Source organism: Piliocolobus tephrosceles, chromosome 4 (assembly GCF_002776525.5).
Source record: "Piliocolobus tephrosceles isolate RC106 chromosome 4, ASM277652v3, whole genome shotgun sequence".
NCBI classification, from domain to species: Eukaryota; Metazoa; Chordata; class Mammalia; order Primates; family Cercopithecidae; genus Piliocolobus; species Piliocolobus tephrosceles.
This window is the reverse complement of record NC_045437.1, coordinates 19,352,537-19,373,629: the sequence shown is the minus strand read 5'-3', so window position 1 is coordinate 19,373,629 and position 21,093 is coordinate 19,352,537. Positions and strand designations below refer to the sequence as shown.

Sequence of the window (21,093 nt, the reverse complement as noted above, 5' to 3'; positions counted from 1 at the left end):
TTTACTGCATATGTATGAGTATTGTTTTAGATTAAGGTTCTTATAGTCACTTAGTTACTAATCAAATCAGTCTGTGAATTTGATATATATATATGTGTGTATATATATGTGTGTGTGTGTATATATATATATTCTTTTTAGTGGAAGATGGCAGCATCTTTCCTCTGAACTCCAGATTCCAGCGTATGTTAGTCTTCTTGAGCTAGGCGGGTAGCTCCTGCAGTCACTGTAGGAGCAGGTAAGGAAGAGACAGTGAGGTCTTCTTCATAGCTGAAGTCTCAGGGGAGAAAGCAATTGCCAAACTCGTTCCCTCTGGACCACAGCAGAAAACAGGAACCAGCCTGCAGGAGCCTAAGAGAGGCCCAGAATATTGATCTCCAAGGAGAGTCAAGGGAGAATTAAAGGCTTCAGTATGATTAACTCTGGGGGGTGAGAGTTTGCAGGGGAACTCAAGGACAGAATTCTCTCTGCCACATCAAGGAATTGATGCCCACAAAACTAATCTCCTCTGCCTTAGGAAGGCAAAGAGCTCTATGGTGCTCCCACCTGTGAGAGTGCTCCTGGTGAGCTATTTCCAAGACAAGTAAGGGTCCCAAGGAGCACAAAGGAAGCTGTCATAACCACAGCGGGTAAAGCACTAGAGAGAAAAACAGGCAAGAGCAGGAATTACCCAGAAAGACAGTACACTAAACAGTAGTCAGTACGAGCATTGGAGGGTTTTTACGGATGCCACAAACAGATTTCTGTGACTCAAAGCCTTTTGCTTTAAACAAATAAGTAAATAAGAACAATAAAGAAGATCAATATATGGATTGAAGGTATGAATGGTAACTGATTAGACCTGAATTATTGTCCTGGTACCTAAAATCATAACTGACTGAAAGAAGTAGCTAATAGCCACAGAAACAAACATAAAATTGTGGATATTGTGGGAAAAAGAAAGCAGATTTAGAGAACATATTCATTAGACCTAGCATGTGAATAACATGTGTTCTTGGAGAAAAATAAAGAGCAAGTGGAGGAAAGGAGCAATCATAATTTTTCTTGAAGTGAATAATATACTGACCCTATAAGTTTAGTTGACTTTCCAAGTTCCAGGAAGACTTTATAAAATAAGAATCAAACATAGAAAAATCCTGTTAAAGTTTTAAAGCCTAATAAAAAAGAGAAAATTTTTAAAACATTCAGATTTTTTAAAATTAGCTATGAATAAAAATGAATATGCTACCCTCACATTTATTACATGAAATAGAGGAATCTGATAGAGAGTTAAGTCCCATTTACAGCCTACAGAGGAAACACCAAAGCCCCAAATCTATTGTTCAGAGAAATATGATCCATCAGCTAGGGCAAAATAAATATTTGGAGAAGGATCTGGAAGGTCTATTATTCTCCTACGTAATTTAGAAAAACATTTGAGAAAATAGTTGAAATAAATCAGAACAGAGATCTAAAAGTCAAGGAAAATTACAAAGAGGAAAAATGTTATCAGCTTTTTGAACTCTGGAATAGGTGTGTGTGTGTGTGTGTGTGTGTGTGTGTGTGTGTGTGTACACTGAGTTAATACGAATGGATATTTTTGAAATACTGTCAAAGGATGCCACAGAATCTATGTGAGAATCATGAGACATAAAGTAATTTTTGCAGAAAAGACTGAGATGAGGACTCGGGAACAAGTCAAAGTCCTCATCTGGGGTTTGGGAAGAAAGATGGGAATGGTGAAAAGTTAATATTCTTAAGTTCTTTTACTGAGATGAGTATGGTTGAGGGACAAAAATTTAATATCTGAAAGTAGTATAGAAAAAGGACAAGATAGAGTAAATTTCAACTCTCTGTACTACTGTGGTTTCAGGCAAGATTCTATTGAGCTATTTTATGGGAAACCTTAAGCTGAATATTGGAAATTATATTTTGTCAGTAAGTTTTTGTGTGCGTGTGTATATACACACATTACTCTAGGAAAACAAATACATACAATTCATGATAATAACATATAATACATATTGTAACATGAATGCATAGAGCATGATACGAAAGTGGAGGGAAAAATTCACTTTACATTGTGTTCTTAAGAATGGGTGATATTTTCATTAACTATAACTCTGATTTTTTTTTTTTTTTTTTTTTTTTTTTTTTGAGTCAGAGTCTCACTCCACCACCCAGGCTGGAGCACAGCAGCATGATCTCGGCTTACTTCAATCTCTGCCTCCCACGTTCAAGCAATTCTCAAGTGTCAGCCTCCCAGGTAGCTGGGATTACAGGCATGTTCCACCAGGCCCAGCTAAAGTTTGTAATTTTAGTAGAGGCAGGGTCTTGCCATGTTGGCCAGGAAGGTCTTGAACTCTTGCTCTCAAATGATTGGCCCTTCTGAGCCTCCCAAAGTGCTGGGATTGAGGTGTGAGCCACTGTGCGTGACCAACTCTGATTTTAGAAACCAAAAGTTGATGATATTATAGGGCAAAGATCTGCAGACAATGGCAGGGGGAACAAATCTGTCCTGCTCCCTGTTTTTGTGCGTTTACTGAAACACAGCTACACTCGTTTACTTGAAGATTGTCCATGGTAGTTTTGGCGCTGCAATGGCAGAGCTGTGTGGTTGGGATGAAGGTCATATCACTGGCCCACAATGCCCAAATATTTACAGTGTTTTCTTTTGTTAAAAAAAAAAAAAATGAGTCTGCCAGTCTTCATTGTAAGCTATTACAGGGAGATCAGAGGCAAGGAACAATTAGAGGATGGTGTCCTAGTTCTGATACACAAGGTATCTGCTGATCTATAGCAGTTAGTGTTCTGCCAGCCCTACTGGACTATATACGTATACACAGAAATATGACACTTGTTACAAATATGTGGGATCATGCTTCTTCCCTTTGGGTGGATACTGTTAGTTATCTAATGAATATCCAGGCTTCCCTTCTGTGATACTAAGATAGCCCAGTTTTGTTAGAGAATATAGATGTGTTGCAGAATACACATGTACATGCACAGAAAATATCTGAAGGAAATAGACACACACACGTTGTTGAAAGTTTACTTCTAAACACTATGTTGTGGCTTTATTTGGTATGAAATGAAAAAGTGTTTCTAAATTTTTAATAAAAATCCTTTTTATAACACTAACACTTAAAGTATACTGGTTTCTAATGCTAACTAACGACGAATAATAACGTAAGTAGGTGACAACAAAATTTTTATCAACATATGGTGCCTGATAAAATTACTTTTTTTTTTTTACCATATACTCATTAATTCAGTTTTGAATCATTAAAAAAATTCTCTCCGTATATTTATTCAATTCTTTCTTGAGTGAGAGAGAGTAAATGCATTTTATGTGCTGAGAGCTGTGATACTGGCTAGTAATATAATGGTTAATAAAACAAGACTACTACCTTTGAGCAAACTGCAGACTTACAAACAGAAAATTCCAATATGATGTCTGATAAGCACCAAAATAGGGGAACCATAGAGTTGGACAGGGAGCCCCACTTGTGGATGACAGAAGACATCCTCAGCGAATCTTAAATAATGCATAATGGTTTATCAGGTAGAAAAGGAAAAATAGATGGACATTGACATACAGGATAAAATGATTTTCAAAAATACTATTTTCTTCCTGGTGAGTTTATAGTCCAGCTTGGGCTGTGTGTGTGTGTGTGTGTGTGTACCCGTGTGTGCGTTTGTGTGTTTTGGGGAAATAAACAGGAAGATCATTCAAATAATAGATTTTCTATATAGCTTTGCAAATATGTTACAAGAATACAGAAAAGGCAGTACCAGAGACTTCCTTGGTGTGCAAGATTTTATCAGATTATTGTTTCTTGCATCTCTCGCTAAGTAATGGTTATAGAGCCAAAGTAATTGCAGTGTGCTATATTGCCAGTGAGAAAAGCGTAATGTTGTTGTATATTTCTTGTCGGTGGGCAATAATCTGCTGACAAAGTCTGAGACATTTTGGATGGCTCAATACAGAAAGATGCAAAAATAAACTGGATTCTAAAGCATGTTTTAACATAAGATTTGTATGTATCTTTTTGATCTACACGATATAACTTCACCAATTATCTAAGGAATCATATTCTCCTAGGAACAGGTTTTTCAATCTTTCCACTATTGACATTTTGGACTGGATAATTCTTCATGGTGAGGGTCTTCCCTGTGCCTTGTAGGATGTTTAGTAACACTCCTGCCCTCTACCCAATAAATGTGGCAGTGTTCCTCCCACTACCACAAAGTGGTGATGTCTTCAGATGTTGCCAAATGTCCTCTGGGTGACAAAATTGCTGAGTTAAAAACTACTGCCCTAGGGAACATGCAGTATAAAGAATTAAAAATGTCAAAGTAGAAACACAAATTAAATAATATATTTATTAAATGGATAATCCTGTCCAGAGAGACTTTCGTAGTGCCAGAATGCTCATGCCATGTACTTTAAAACAAACATATGTTCTATCTGGCTAAGTAAGCAATTGCAGTGTTTAAATATTGTCATCTTGAAATGCACAGTATTATGAAAACACTGAGGAAAGTCGTGGAATAAAATGAGGTTATTTGCACCCACAGAAGGAAGAGTAATGGCGTGGCTACTTGGGAACCATGAGGTTCTCATTTAAAAAAAATTAATATACATATATGTATATATATACACATACACACACACATACATACTGTATAGCCTTCATTTAGAAGACCCCTTGAATTATGTTTGGTTCCTAGTAAGGTACTGGCTGTCATATGTGTGTGTGTGTGTGTGATATATGACATATAGACATATGTGACATATACATATACACATGTGACATATACATATATACATATATGACATACATATACATGTATACATACATTAAATATTTAGATAAGCATATATACATCCACTGTATATGCTCATCTAAATAATTTCAACAGAGTAAACACATGTGAACAGAATGGCATTATAATATTATTGAGGGCAAATGTAACCTGGATTAATCCATAATAGATGTATATATTTGATCAATGCAAATTTGAGACTTTAAATTTTCCTTTTTTTTTGTGATATACAGTACATTATCACATCAGCCTTGATCTTTACCACTTTCTATCAATTATTTTATGGAATTACTTCTTTAATTCCTTTCTCTACAGTTACATTACATGTCTAAGTTATGTAGTCTTCAGAATTGACAATTAAAATATGAGATAATGAGTTAATGTGTTTATCACAACATGAAGATGAAAATGACCATGAGATAAAATGATACCTGGTTTTTGAGTCAGGAGTCAAGTGAATGTTTTTAGAAATTAAGATGAATACAATTGTATTTGTAAATGGCATTACACTTTCAAATGAAAAGCATATCATAACTGACTAAGAAATTTAGCAATAATACAAAGACATAAAATTGGCAATAAAAAGCTGGTAAAGGTGTTTGTCTTAATTGTGCGTATCATATCTCTTTTATTTAAAACAGGAATAATTTTTATCTCTTCTCTTTTTATGGAGACATCCTAAAGTTTCTGCAATTATAGTCTTGCTTTCACCTAGAGTGAGTTTCTATAATTGTATTAACTGAAATTTGTTTCTATTGCAGTCTTTTTTTTTTAATGTTTTAAATCTAGAAGTTGTTTCAAAAAAAATCTTATACCAGATCACAATGTAGTTTGGCAGAACATAAACTTTACTATTTTCTTTTTCAAATATACATTTCTATATGAAAATGTACAAACTTTTAGCTCTTCTGTATATTAGTAAAATATACTTATCATTAAATACCATTTAAAAGCATTTAACAGGTTGTAATAGGTTATGGAACTAGTAATTTTTAATGTATGAGAGAGAATAAAATATTGTATTTTAACAGAGTTATGAGTATACATTTAATAAATTTTAGGTTCAATATAGTAAACTTATTTTTGCAGCTACAAAAAGGAGATTGTTTTACTGCAAAGTTCCTTTTTCTTGGAAATGCATTGAAACATCTCTAATCTTTTTCATGTCTTCTTTTTTCACCTCCAATCTCTAAGGCCCCAGGCTGTTCCACTTGCAGCTGTGTTTCTTGTTGCAGAGCAACAAGAAGAAACACCAGCTGTGCTGACTTTATTGTGCTTCTTGTTGGAGAGCTGATTTAGTTCTGCCCAAATATCTTGGGATGCTCACCCTGGACCCCTGCCAAGATTCTAGTAGCCATTTAAAAATCATTACCCTGGGGCATAATGTTTGGAATGGGATCATTTCAAGAAAGTACAGCCAGCTCTCTAATTCTGCAGGGAACATTGCAGTGCTCGTAAAGAGACACATTGGACAACTGACAAATCAGAAAGTAGACAAAATTTTGCAGGTTTCATAATTTTCTTCTTTATTTACATAAGTATTCTTTTGTGTAAGTTAGCTTTTGTTTCATACAAATCAACCCATCCACAATTTAGTGGCCACAAGCAATATTTGTTCTATTTGCTTACAATTCGGTGGGCCAGGCTGCTCTTCTGCTACGGTCATACATTGCGCTGTAGTCATCTAGGAGCTCGAGCGGAGCTGGTGTCTCCGTCACCTGCAGTGGTGGATGCTGGTTATCAGCTGGTTTTTCTGGGGTCTCAGCTGGGTGGCTTGTCTCTGATCCATGGTATCTCATCCTCCAGTTAGGGGCCTGCTTTGTGTGCATTCTTAGGTCGGTAGTTCAAGAGGATAAGAGCCAAAATATTAAGGGTTTTAGAGAGGGGGCTCAGAAGTTCTGTTTTTCCACTTTTGCTGCATTCTGTTGTATCCCTTCAGTTGAAGGAAGATATTCTATAAATATTTATGGAACAAGTATGTGATGTTCCTTTCCACCTACAATTACAACTAGAGGAAAGATTTTGTGGAAATATTGACTCATAATTTTTGGAACACAATTGTTCCAATATCTGGTAAAATTGCATTATTATTATTTCATTGGGTAAAGATTCTTTTTATTTTTTTATATATCCTTAACTTTGTTGTTGTAAATTAAAGAAAGGCCCAATAAACCAACGTAGTTTTTAACTCTTATTCAGTGATTGATGTGATTTACTACATTGCATTTTACACTTCAAGTGATCCCTGAGCCTTTCCATTTACTTTTTTTTTTAACTTATATGTTAAGTTCAGCAATATATGTACAGGATGTGCAAGTTTGTTACACAGGTAAACATGTGCCATGGGGTTTGTTGTATAGATCATTTCATCACCCAGGTATCAAACCTAGTATCTATTAGTTATTATTCCTGATCCTCTCCCTCTTCCAATCCTCTGCCCATTGGTAGGCCCCAGTGTACACAGTTACCCTCTTACCACTTACTTTTTATGAATGTGAATGTAGACCAGACTTGGAATTTCCTAATAAAACTGGTCATTTCACAAGATAAAATACTTGACTAGAAGATATCTATTTTTCTGTATAAATTGGACCACATTCATACAGATTTAATTGGTACATCATGTTTTAAAAAATATGATAGCCAAAGAATGACTTTCTTATTTATAGTCCTCGATGTAGAAAACTGAAACACAAAACAAACCCGTCAGAGGTTCTTGGCAGTTTAAAGAAGCAGGTTATGTGTAGGTAATTCTAAAAAATATAATAAGTGAAATTATTACAGTGGTCAATGGATCATTGAGGTATATAATTTGGCTTTGGAATGTAGCGCTTCTCTTGAAGTAGAGAATGTCTTTTTTTGAGAAAATAAACATAACAAAATATTTACTACAATTGATCTTAGAGCAACCTTGGCTTATTATTTTAACAATTCTCACCTTTAATTATAAGTTACTTTGAAATCATCTGATACTATACTGGTCTGTAGGTCCCTTAAAAATATATTTAAAAAATCTCAGTATCATGTACACCTAACACAGTGTCTAAAACTAAATAGGTAATAAATAAAATATGTATAGAATGAGTAAACACAGATTATATACATTTTCACAGAGACTGAAAGCTATTATTAAATGTGATATTTTTCCTATATTTATCATATTCATTCATGAATCAGTTTTCTCATTAGAATCATTCTTATTAATTATATAAATTGACTGGAATGTCACACATATAGATCTTAATAATAACAATTTATGTTGTTTCCTTCTTACTGAGGAAATAGAATAAAGCAGTAATCTCAAAATTGACACTTGTCATACTTCAAGTATCACTAAACATATTAATCAGTCTATGTTATTGTCCCTATATTTTAATCAAAGCATATGAATTAAAATTGTTTGTATCATTTTATAAGTTGAAAAATATTTTAAGCAAAAGCTGAAATTATGGTATTATGACATATACTGAAATTTTATTTTATTTAAACAAGCGGGACATGTGATAATCACCCTCACTTTTAATTGAACCTGATTTCTAAGTCTGTTTGGATAATTTTTTTGGGGGGGGCACATAATTTTGGATAGTTTTGTCCATTTCCTAGGAGTCAGGTGTTCAGTGAATGTTCAGTGATCAGGCACAGAGAGAAAGCTCAACGTCAGACATGTGGATAGGCCCAGTGGTTAGATATGGAGTGAAGGCACCAAGATCATATCTGAAAATAACACACACATACAAAATGACTAGGTTTAGTGTGAAGGCATAGTGACCAGGCATAGAGTGAAAATGACACAGCAGTCAGATATAAACATTGCAGTCAGGTATAGCTGGAAGGTGCAATGGTCAGGTATAGATAGAAGGCAAAATGATCAGGTTTAGAGAGAAAGTACAGCATCAGATATAGTGAGAAGATACAGCAATTGGGTATAGAGTGAACGCACAGTGATTGGGTATAGAGAAAGTCACCATGATCAGATAGAGAGTAAATGCACAATGGTCAGGTATAGAGGGGAGACACAGCAATTGGATATAGAAACAAAACACTGTGAAGGTAGAAGGTGAGGGCACATCACTTAGAGAGAAGGCCCAGTGTGGAAGAAGACTGGCAGTGCCATCACGAGTCTCTACTGCTTTCTGCCAGACTTCCATTTTCCCACTGGTTTTCAGTGATCAGTCCTTGATCATCATGAATTCATTCTCTTTGTCATAATTGCACATCTTCTTGAAATCCTCTGAGTTTCTCTCAGCCAATTTCACTTCCCCTTTTAATATAGAGAAAAATTTTCTTGTACTCATACTCTGGCAAGGAGAAAACTTTGAAATCCTGTTTGGATATTATTGTCCTGTACAAGCTAAATGGCCAATTTCAATCTTCCACTACTGTGCCACACAGAAACACCATGGAATACTGTGGAAGTTGTGACCTTTCATAAAGGGGTGCTACTCTCCAAGTTTATCACAACAGTCCATGTAGATACCAAGAAACAAGCACCCTTACACATAGAAGCAAATGTGATGGCTTTTGTTATATGCAACTGTTTGTGGTAATTTATTATGTAGTATAGAAAACAAACACATATACAAAAAACCACAAAAATCTAAATATGCAACAGTAAGCAATGTGGAATGTAAGATAGCTACAGAGATTATATTAAACATCTATTATTTTAATTATATTTATTATATAAGTATATATTATAAAAGAAGAGATCAAAGTATTTGTTCTTTGTCTTTCAAGATCAATAATTTACTGGATTATTACTCTGTAGTGATTCTTCTGTGTCATGTCTCCCTCATATGTGAAGCTGTCTATATATTTTTTTTTTTTTTGAGACAATATCTTACTCTGTCCCCCAGGTTAGCTAGAGTGCAGTGGCATGATTATAACTCACTGCAGCCTTGATCTCCCAGGCTCAAGTGATCCTCCCACCCCAGCCTCCCACCTAAAGGAATGTACTACCATGCCCAGCTAATTGTTGTATTTTTTATTAGAGACAGGGTTTCACAATGTTGCCCACACTGAACAAAATTTTAATTGTTACATTCAAGTGTTCTTTGTTAGTGGATTTTGAATTCTTGTGTTGTATCTTCATGTAAATTTTCTGGTCCATTATTTCAAGTGCTTTATTCAGAGATACCAATGTAAATTGTTCACTTAATTTTCATAGTTGTCATAAATACTCAAATCATAAATGTCTCATCTAATTATTTCTAAAATTCTTTTAATTCTTTCCTCCAATTAAGTTACCTGAATTTTCAAAAAAATAGTATTTTACATAATTGTCATGTAGATATCCATGACAAATTATTGGGTGGGGTAAAAATGCATAGTGTTTTGTTTGCTGTATGTATATATGTATAAAATTATAGCCCTTTGAATGAACAGAGATAGAGCTATACAAAGGTATACAAGACAATGTTAAGGTTGCTTTCCTTATGAGAAATAGCACTGGACTATTGTTTATTTTTCTTACCAAGTATAGGTGTGACTTCTCTAACTTAAAATATCCGATATAATCAATACATTTAAAAGAGATTGAATGGGAGTGGTTCCCTACTGTCTTTTCAGCAAAGAGATATAATAGCAGCACTTAGGTTGTACCTGCTTTATAACTAAAAATACACTTGGAATCAGATTCCATGTGATTAAAGCAACCACTGAGACTGCAGTTGACAGTGACATAAAGAACCTGGTGATTCCAAGTGACATTTCATGAACTCTGTTCCACCATGTTTAATTTTCTGTCTTAAATATACATTTATATAATGTAGTGAGCCAATGATATTCTATTGTCTATACTTTTATTTACCTGGTTAGATGCTTTGCAAACATTCACCTGTGTTATGGAGGGTAGTGACTCAGCAACATTTGCCTCCGAGGGAGGACAGCTTGCAACAAAGCCACACCAGCCCAACCACATTTCAGAGTATGTGAGTGAGAAATCAACTTTTATTGCTTAAAGACTCTAAAATTTAGTGTTTGTTATTGCAATATAACTTACTCTTAGATATATCTTTCTGATATATCACCCCTTTGACATGTCAGAGACCATATACCAAAAAGAAACCGTAAATACTTCAAAAAGAAACCATAATAATAAGATAGGGTACCAAGAGTGGATAAGAGATTCCAAAAATTCCTAGAGCATTGAAGACACTGAAATTGGATTAATGGGCAGGAGGTGGGTGGTGTGGGGAGATAGATCAAATGTATAGCCCTAAACATTAAAGGAGAACATTATCTTGTCCAAGAAAGTCCTTGTAAATACAAGATATGGAGAAGAAACTGGGAAAGGCACCTGGACAACTTATTAAATTGAAGCTTTCGAAATAAGAAAGTTTTTTTTTTTTAATCTCTTCTGTGCAATCCAAGAAGCTATATTTTTATTCTACCATAAGGCCTTTGGTGAATTTTTCTGAGGATGAATCAAAAAAGGAATATTGTGACACAAGAATTAACTTCCAGTAAACCAAAATGTCCACATCACAGGGGAACAAAAACAAAATAAAATAAAACAGCTCTTATCAATAGACAAATATCACAAGTCCCCTCTACTGATGCAAGTTACTCCTGCTTTGGAAACAGAAGAGTACTCAAGCAGCTTGGAAAGAATATCAATGCATTCCAGCCATGCTTACTAAGAGGTAGCATTCCAGTTGGGAGGGGAAAACATCAACTCAGTTTTTAAATGATAATGTGCTATTATCTTTCAATCAACCAGCTGTTTTTTTTTCTTTCATTTTTTTTGGAAATAAAGCAACAACATAAAAGACAAGGATTAAAATGAACAAACAGAAAATTTTGTTGCATTCATTAAACAAGAACAGCATGAAGTTGACGCAGGACTTTTCTCGCCCCCTTTGCTGGACTTGCAGCAGGAGTCACCCCATCTACTTAGCCCACTGCACTCAGCCCCTGGCAGGAGGGAGCATGTAAGTGAGAAAGTGTGGGGTCTGGCCAACTGCTTTGAGCATCAACACAGGAGCAATCTCTGTGTGAGGTTGCAGTCAGATCAGGTGTGTCACCCTGAGGGGAATTTGATGATGCCCAGACAGTGGTGCCTGTGACCCCCAAATCCCAGAGGGTATTTTACAGTGTGCTAATTGGCTGCCTGCTGTCCAATGGAAAGAGACATGTTAGCATCTCAACCTTTTGCCCTGCTCTGACCTATGACTCCAGGACTCTCATGGCTCCGAGACTGACTTGGACTTGACGTTACTTCTGTCATGTGAGGCAGCCGCCTTCCATTGGCAAGGTCAGAGGGTCAGTGCTATAGACTTTCTGAGCACCTTCATTCAGTGAGTCTCGTGCTCTTGTCCCACATCCAAGAAGAATGAGGTCACACTGATAGTTGAAGGGTAGTGGAGGTAGAGAATTTTATTGAGTGACCAAACAGCTCTCAGTGGAGAGGGGATAGGAGGGTTGGCTTGTCTCTCCTGAAGTCAGGTCATCTCTCTGTGTGGCTGAGTCCACAGTTTTTGTAGGCATAGGTTAAAGAAGTGTGTACTGATCCATTCAAGGGTTTGGAAAAAAGGTTAAAACAAAGGGACCAGTCAAAGGTGGGAACAGTGTAAAAACAATTAGGAAAGGGTAGGTATATGTAAAATAGGTGAAGGGTGAAGCTCAATCAAAGGAAAGCACTACAAAGAGGAAGACAGATTCTTAATCTGGTCTGTGAATTTGACTTGTAGCTTGGTCTTCATGCTTTAAGCTGTCTTTGGCTTGAAGATGAGGTTTCATGGGATACCCGCCCCTGGTCTACCTAGGATTTCTCTGCCTCCTGCCTCTATCATTTCCTCCTCTGAAGAGGTGCATGTAACTGCTGTTAGAATAGGGATCATGACCGATATTAGCTACCTCCTTCTGACAGGGTATGCTGTTTTGGGAAAATGGAACTCAGATTCCCCTCAGAGGCCTATCTGAGGGTTCCTTGGTTAAAGGGAGCTATCATCCAAGGCTCAGGTTGCATGACCACTTAAAGTTTGACAGCCTGTAGGTGAGAAGAACAACTTTTACAAGGTTAAGTATGCATAGATCAAATATTAACTCCTCACACAAAAAGGAGTTAAAAGGAAAGAATCTAGTGCCGAAGATAATAGATATAAGAGATTAAATATACTAATCATCCTGAAAACAATATTGTGCCCCAAGCTGTTTCACCCTGGTGAAAGAAATTAAATCTTAGATAGAAGCAATTAAACTTTACAAGAGAGATAATTGTTTAAGGAAGTAGATATGCCCATTGGTGTTCAGGATTAAGGAGTCCTTCATAAAGATACCTTATGGGCTTAATTACGATAAAGGCTAAACAAGAAATGCTTGATTTTGATGATATAGCTGTGTCACAGATTTTTTTTTTATTTATTTATTTATTTTTTTGAGATAGTGTCTCACTCTGTCACCTAGACTGAAGTGCAGTGGCATAATCATAGCCCACTGCAACCTTGAACTCCTGGGCTCAAGACCCTCCTGCCTCAGCCTCCTGATTAACTGGTACTACAGGTGTGTACCACCACATCTGTATAATTTTTTATTTTGAAAACTTTCTTTTTTTGGCTGGGTGTGGTGGTTTGCAGCTGTAATCACAATACTTTGGGAGGCCGAGGCGGGTAGATCGTGAGGTCAGGAGATCGAGACCATCCTGGCTAACACAGTGAAACCCCGACTCTACTAAAAATACAAAAACTTAGCCAGGCACAGTGGTGGACGCTGTAGTCCCAGCTACTCAGGAGGCTGAAGCAGGAGAATGGTGTGAACCAGGGAGGCGGAGCTTGCAGCTAGTTGAGATTGTACCGCTGCACTCCAGCCTGGGTGACACAGCGAGACTCCATATCAAAAAAAAAAAAAAAAAAAAATTTTTTTTTTTTTTGTAGAAACATGGTATCTCTATGTTGCCCAGGCTGATCTTTAACACCTGGGCTCAAACTCCTGAGCTCAATTTGGCCTCCTACCGTTCTGTTATAGGTATAAGCCACTGCACTAGGCCTTTCTCATAGTTTTAAAAAATGCATTTTTTTTTTAATTTTTGTAGACAAGGTCTCACTTTGTTACCCAGGCTGGAGTGCAGTGGCACAATCAGGGCTTACTGCAGCCTTGCCCTCTGATGGTCAACTGATTCTCCTACCTCAGCCTCCTGAGTAGCTAGGACCACAAGTGTGAACTACCAAGTCTGTCTAATTTTTGTATTTTTTGCAGAAACAGGATTTTGCCATGTTGCCCAGGCTGGTCTTAAACTACTGAGTTTAAGCAATCCACCAGCCTCAGCCTCCCAGAGTGCTGGGATTGCAAGTGTGAGCCACCATGCAGGCTCATGAATTAATTCTTGATGGTGACACCATTACTTTCCACTTCATTAATTAAGTAAAATGGAAGCTAATCTCCAGAAACCATTTCTAAAACATATCACACATAAGAGAGATAATTTATAGAATACTTTGACAAGTATTTGAGTTCTTAAACATTCTCTCTCTCTCTCTCTCTCTCTATATATATATATATATATATATATATATTTCCATTCTCTCCTAAGAAATTCATCATTTCATTTCATATGCAATAAACAACTCTCCAGATGATGTATTTATCAGGTTCTAATATGCTGAGTAATTCAAGTTTTCGAATGCAAAGGGCATCCAGATTCTCATTTTAAAGTACAGACTGAGTATCCCTAATTCCAAAATCTGAAATCCAAAATGCTCCAAAATCCAAAACTTTCTGAATGCTCATGTGATGATGAAGATGACGTTTTTTAACACTGAAGAAAAGTTCCTATGTGATGAAAATATGTGATAGGTTCATTGTAGGAATAGAATAGTGTACATTTGTAACAGAACAGAAATATTGTCCATCTATAAAATCAAAGATGTAAACAATTGCTAATAAGGCAAGTGACTCTAGAGAAAAAATTTTAAATAGCCATCTCCAGAGGAACCACTTCCTGGTCCCTCAATTGCTTCTGATGTTTATTTTCTCCTTAAAAAGTACAGTAGACAGTAATCTTTTAGTTTATTGTTTAATGGCTCATATATGTATTCTGGTGATACTGTTCTTCTACTTAGCTACTACAAATACATTACTTTTTCACTGCATTAATTGTATGTTTTTTTTTTTTTTTTTTTTTTTTACCATTTAGTACTTCTGTGTGAAAATGATTGTTTATCAGTAGCATATACATTCAGAGTCAGAAATAGTGGTGATGCCAAACAACCAGAGATTGTCCACATAGGTGGCTGAGATAATGCTTTCTGATGGTTAAATGTACACAAATATTGTTTCATTTACAAAATTATTAAAAACATAACTTACTTTCACTCTATAGAAATAAGATGCATATGAAATTTAAATGAATTGCATATTTAAACTTGGGTCCCATCCCCAAAGTATCTCATTATGTATATGCAAATATTTGAAACTGAAAAGAATCTGAAATCTGAAATGTTGGTCCCAAGCGTAAGAGATACTTAACTTGTACTCACTATATTAGCATCAAATATAGAATCTAACCTTTGTGTTTCATAGTGTGTAGTCATTACTCTTCAAAATGGGTAAAGGACCATTGGGGAGAATTCTGTTAATACCTTCTGTGTCAATCAAAGTTCTAGCAGAAAAACACATCAACTGGCAATTAGACAAATAGGAAAAATTGAGAACAAGTTACAAAAATGGAGGGACTGAAAAGTCAAATAGTACCCTATGAAACAATCACTGCAACAGTCGGGCTCCTTTAAGGCTGAGAGGAGTAGTATTACCTAAGCCTAGAACTTGGATCTTATAGAATGGACCATGGTAGGGGACAGCTGAAAGGGAGCTAGAACCACTGAAGTACTGCAATCTTAGTCAGATAAATCATCCAAAGCAGAAAGAAGGTGGGAGGGAGACAGAGACAGAAGGGCAGAGATAGAGAGATTGACTTATTATTGTTTTTCAGTTTCCATCTATTACTTCCCATATTCTGTTGGTAAGAAAAGCTAATCAATATCAATGACAGGTATTATGTTTCTGCAAGCAGAGCAGAGCAGGACAGGGTAGGGAATTAATTTGAGATAATATGTAAATATACTTGTAAGATATGTAAGACTAGTGGGCATATCATCAGTCCAGTCAGTTTTCAGTACAGCCATTTACTCTGTACAACTATGAAGAGAATTATGAACATTCTGCAAGACTGTAGAGGAACACAACAGTGTTGTTAGTACCTGGATATTACTCCCTTCTAAGTATTCTGCCACATATTCTTATTTCACAAAATGGACTTACTGCCTTGGCCTTTCACTATGGAAAATGTGATAGAAAGCTGCTTCTGTCCAAGTAGATGCATCCAGAGTATCCTTATACACCATCAAGGACCACACAAAACAATTGCAGAAAATATTGTAAGTATTAAACAAGATTCAGCAGATCTTGACTGGGTCGAGTAATAGCGTATATGAGAAAGACTGCTACATATCAAAATAGATAGGGCTGGACTTGAATTCTGCCTCCTCCAATTGTCAACTAAACAACTTTTTTGAACCTCAACTTCTCTATGGGTAAAACAGTATTAAATATCATTTTCTCAATATTAATGTTAATTTAATTATTTTATTAAATTCAATGGCTTACAACAGAGGGCTACCACATCATTGGCACTTAATACATATTATTTCCCTGATTATTATTTTTTTCCATTTGTGGAGCAGAATATAAGTTGTACATGTGAATGTGAAATTTCACATTAGTTAGTTCCATAAATAAGATCTTATTGAAAGTGCACAGAAATTAACAATTGCTGTGGTTTTATAGTTAGTACACACAATAGTGAATTTTGTTTTGGTACTCAGCCCAGATGTTTCATATGTGTACTTGCAGAAATGATTTTCTTTTCAATCCAATGGCTTGAGTGAATACTCAAAACTTTATAAAATTACACAATGACTAGAATTCAGTGTTATTGGTCTTTGGTGAAATTACAGTTCTCCTGTATAGAATGAAATTTAAGTTGTGTCTTGCCGACTATTGCTTTTTCACATTTCCTAGGAAATTCTTCTGAGAATTAAGCCCTAAGAGATTCCTTCAGAGAGGTACTCTGAGCCTTCGTAAATCTTCAGCTTATTTTTACTCAAAGTTCTTATTCAACATTGAATCTCTTGAGATGTTCACAGAGCTGTGAACCCTGATGAGTCATGCATAACAATTTGTAGTCTCAGAGAGTATTTGCTTGGTATAAAAATGCCTTATTAAATATTTCAAATTGGTTTTTAGAAACTTTCCAGGAAGTCTACTCTTTCTGTTTCTTATTGATGTGCATCTGTGCAAAATGCGTGCTATTTATAAAGCAGTAGTACCAAAAAACAAATGAAAAGAATGAGAATGACACAGGGCAGTCCCTAAAGAAAATAAGACTTAAGTTTTATTGTAGAAAAGATATCTTGAAAGCATTCTTATATGCTTAAATCTTCCTCAGATTTGTGTAAAACATCAGCTGAGAGAAACTAATCCTCAGCATGGGAACAGCTAACTGTGTGCCATAGGAAATATTTAACATGAAAATATTATATACCAAATAACCAATGAAACTTGAAATACAACATTTTTGTAATTATAGTTTTTAAGGGAAACAGTTTCAAAATATAAGAATGTTTCTAAAGCACTTTTGAAAGATATTTCTTTAATTGAGAAACCAATTATCTAGGGAGAGGAACTGTTGGTTTAATATCTATTCATCAAACCTATATAATAATTCCCAGAGAAAATTAGATTCCTATTTTAATATTCTGGTAGAATAATGGAATTTTAGACATTATATATTTCCATTTTGAAGTCTTACACTGTAGAGAATTTTTTTTTTCTTTTCTACTATGCAGAAAATTTGGGCACACAATATGAATAAAGGAATTGAATTATCCAATTAAGAGACTTTTCTCAGACAGAGATGTAAATACTGAGAATCTGTTTCACTTAAACTTTTAATGAGTGATAAAATTCATTAAAATGCCCAATACAATACATTAACTAACTTTAAAAATGTCAACAGGCAGATCATTAGAAGTGTCTGATCAAAAATACCAGATATCCACCTTTATTTACTTTAATCTATTTGTAACAATAACTTTTTATCCCTCTTATGATGAATCTGGTTTCAAATATAATACACAATTTTTTTCTTGACTTATAACGTCATAGTTTTGCCCAGATTAAAAAGCAACTAAAAATTATGAGAATAAATGTCAATTTTTCCCACTGAAACTCTAGCACACCATCTTCATTTGCTAGAGTGGCCAATTTGCTAGAGTGGCCACTACTCCGGCATGATCTTCTCTTAACTAATTTCATTTAAAAAATACTATTTCTAAAGAAGGTCACATTCTGAGGTACGGGGGATTAGGACTTCAACATATCCATTTTGGAGGATGTGATTTAACCCATAACATATACTTTGATTAGCTTACTTATTCATTTCCTTTTTGTTGATTGATTGATTGATTGTCTTGTTTATTTGAACTCATATAACAGAAAGCCATAGTTTAGGTGGCTTAAACAACATTTGTTTGTGACAATTCTGAAGGATGGGACGTGCAAGATCAAGGTGCAAGCAGATTCCATGATGATGGCACACTTCCTGGTTCACAGAAGGCCATCTTCTTGCTGTGTCATCATATGGCAGAAGGAATGAGGAAGCTCTTTGGGCCCTTCTTAATAAAGTCACTAATCTCTTAATAAAGAGGAATCTGCTCTCACACGGTATTTGCAAAAACCCAGCCCCCAAATACCATCACACTAGAAGTTAGGATTTCAACATAGGAATTTGAGGGGCACATGAACATTTAGCCTATAGCATTAATAAAAGCACACACTTTTGTCTAGTATAATTACTGAATATACCAAGTCTTACAATTTTCTATCTAGATTTCAAATAAACAAGAATTTAAGATATGAATATATGTTTCTTTCAGCCCTAAGCTTTCTTTCCAGTCCTACCTAGTAAAAGATCCTTGAACAATAGGACAAGAGATTTCTTTTCCATCTCTGCTATTTATGTCCACCCCTGTTCTGTTCTCTGATGGATTGGCATTTAGTTGGGTTCTGCTATTCATAAGTGTGTGTGTTCCCTTCAATCAGCAATCTGATACTCAAAGTGGTACCCTGATGCCTTCAGGCACCACCAAAGTACAGTACACACAGTACAAGAGGCAATTTGTTGCTCTTTGCTTCACACACAAAGAGAATTGTGTGAGACTTCCTGTGCAGAAATGTATGTAGCTATTAATGACCATTCTTTTGGATCAGGGCAGAGAGTTACTCTCTCTCTCTCTCTCTCTCTCTCTCTCTATATATATATATATATATATATATATATATATTTTTTTTGTCTGCTCTACTAACTTTCCTTTGTTACTTTAAACAATCACTTAGACAATATCACCACGCTACCCTTCTTACTTTTTCATCTCCTTTTCTTGTTTTTCCTTATTTAACTTGTCACTGCCTTCATGTATCTCGACTCTCACTTAACAAGGCTGGACTTTTATAGGCACCCCAAGCTAAACAGAGCAACTCTCTTTCTTTCATGTGGCAATTCAGCCTATTACAGCAAATGAGGAGTGATCTTGCACTGTTTGTACTTCTCAGCTGTTTGCATGAAATGGTTACCCAGGGACTGCTATTTAGATATTAAAAACTATTTAGGCTTAAATTGCTATTTCAGGGCCAGAGCTAATTTCAAACCCTGAGGAGTGTATAAGCCTATTTTTTCAATGGCCGTTATTCTACTGTTTTCTGTAGTTTTCCCTTTCCCGAGTCCCAGTAATCCCTATGTGCCTAGAACTATTCACACTTCTCTTATCAGATCAAAGAAAGATTTTTGTTGTTATCGTTGTTGTTGTTGTTGTTGCTGAGATGGAGTTTCACTCTCGTTACCCAGGTCAGAGTGCAATGGCATGATCTCGGCTCACTTCAACCTCTGCCTCCCTAGTTCAAGCAGTTCACCTGCCTCAGCCTCCCAAGTAGCTGGGATTACAGGCATGCACCACCATGTCCAACTAATTTTGTATTTTTAGTAGAGAAGAGATTACTCCATGTTGGTCAGGCTGGTCTCGAACCACCAACCTCAGGTGATCTGCCCGCCTTGGCCACCCAAATTGTTGAGATTACAGGCGTGAGCCACTGTGCCTGACCTTCAAAGAAAGATTCAATTGAAATAATTTTATACCATTTTTAACCATATTTTAAGCTTGCTGCACATTTAAAGCCTAATCTGGGTACCTAGCAACAGACTTTATTTTATTTTATTTCAGTGAGGTACCAATGAAAATGTCTTCAAAATCAACTTTTAGTTGTACATGCCTACCTAGTGGTATTCGCTGAATAAGTTGGAGGATTAAATATTGGTTATGGATCAAGTGTTGTGCCATCACATAAAAAGTCCCTAATATGCTATGTTAATAACTAATTATACTTTATAGTGGGAGAGAGAGTCTGCATGTGATCAGCTCAGGACAGTTTGTGGTGGTAATTGATTTAATCAAGCCAGAAAAGTTAGTGGTATATTGAGAAAACTCACAGGACACACAAACCCAAACTATCTCTCTAATAATGGAGTAGCACAGAGGCAAGAACACATCTTTGTCTTTAGTACTTGTAATTTTGAGACCGTTGTAGATTCACGTGTAATGGTAACATTTTGCAAATCTTTTTTTTTTTTTTTCCCCACAATGGTAAGATCATGCAAAACTATAAAGCAATATCATAACCAGGTTATTGAAATAGTGCAAGCTACTGATTGTCATTAGGTTTCCCTAGATTTACTTGTATACATTTGTGTGTGTGTGTATGTCTGTGTGTACGAGTGAGCTTAGTTCTACAGAATTTTATCAGCTGTGCCTATTTGTGTATCAATTACCATAATTAAAATATTGAACAGCTCCAATATCATAAGGATCCCTTATGCTTCCCTTCTATACCAAACGTCATTGCTCTAGTCTGTCTCCCAAAATCTCCAGAAAATAATAACTTGTTATTCATTTCTAAATTTTTTTTTCATTTCAAAAATGCTATATAAATGGGATCATAGTATACAACCTTTTGGGATTTACTTAATTTTCATTTAGTTGATTCCCTGAAGATTCATACAAGTTGTTGCATGTATCCATAGTCTATTCATTTTTATTGTTGAGTAATATTTCATACTATGAATGTACCAGTTCGTTTAACAAGTCTCTCATTGAAGGACATCAGGATGGTTTCCAGTGTGGGGCTATCATGAACAATGCCACTATGAATATTTGTAAGCAGGTTTTTCTGTGAACA

The 21,093-nt window shown here is 35.7% G+C and overlaps 1 protein-coding gene across 9 annotated transcripts in view; it reads left to right on the top strand.

Annotated features, from left to right (window-relative positions):
• Window positions 1–21,093, top strand: part of CDH18 (cadherin 18) — a 1,101,027-nt gene that overhangs the window by 843,450 nt on the left and 236,484 nt on the right. The window lies entirely within an intron of this gene.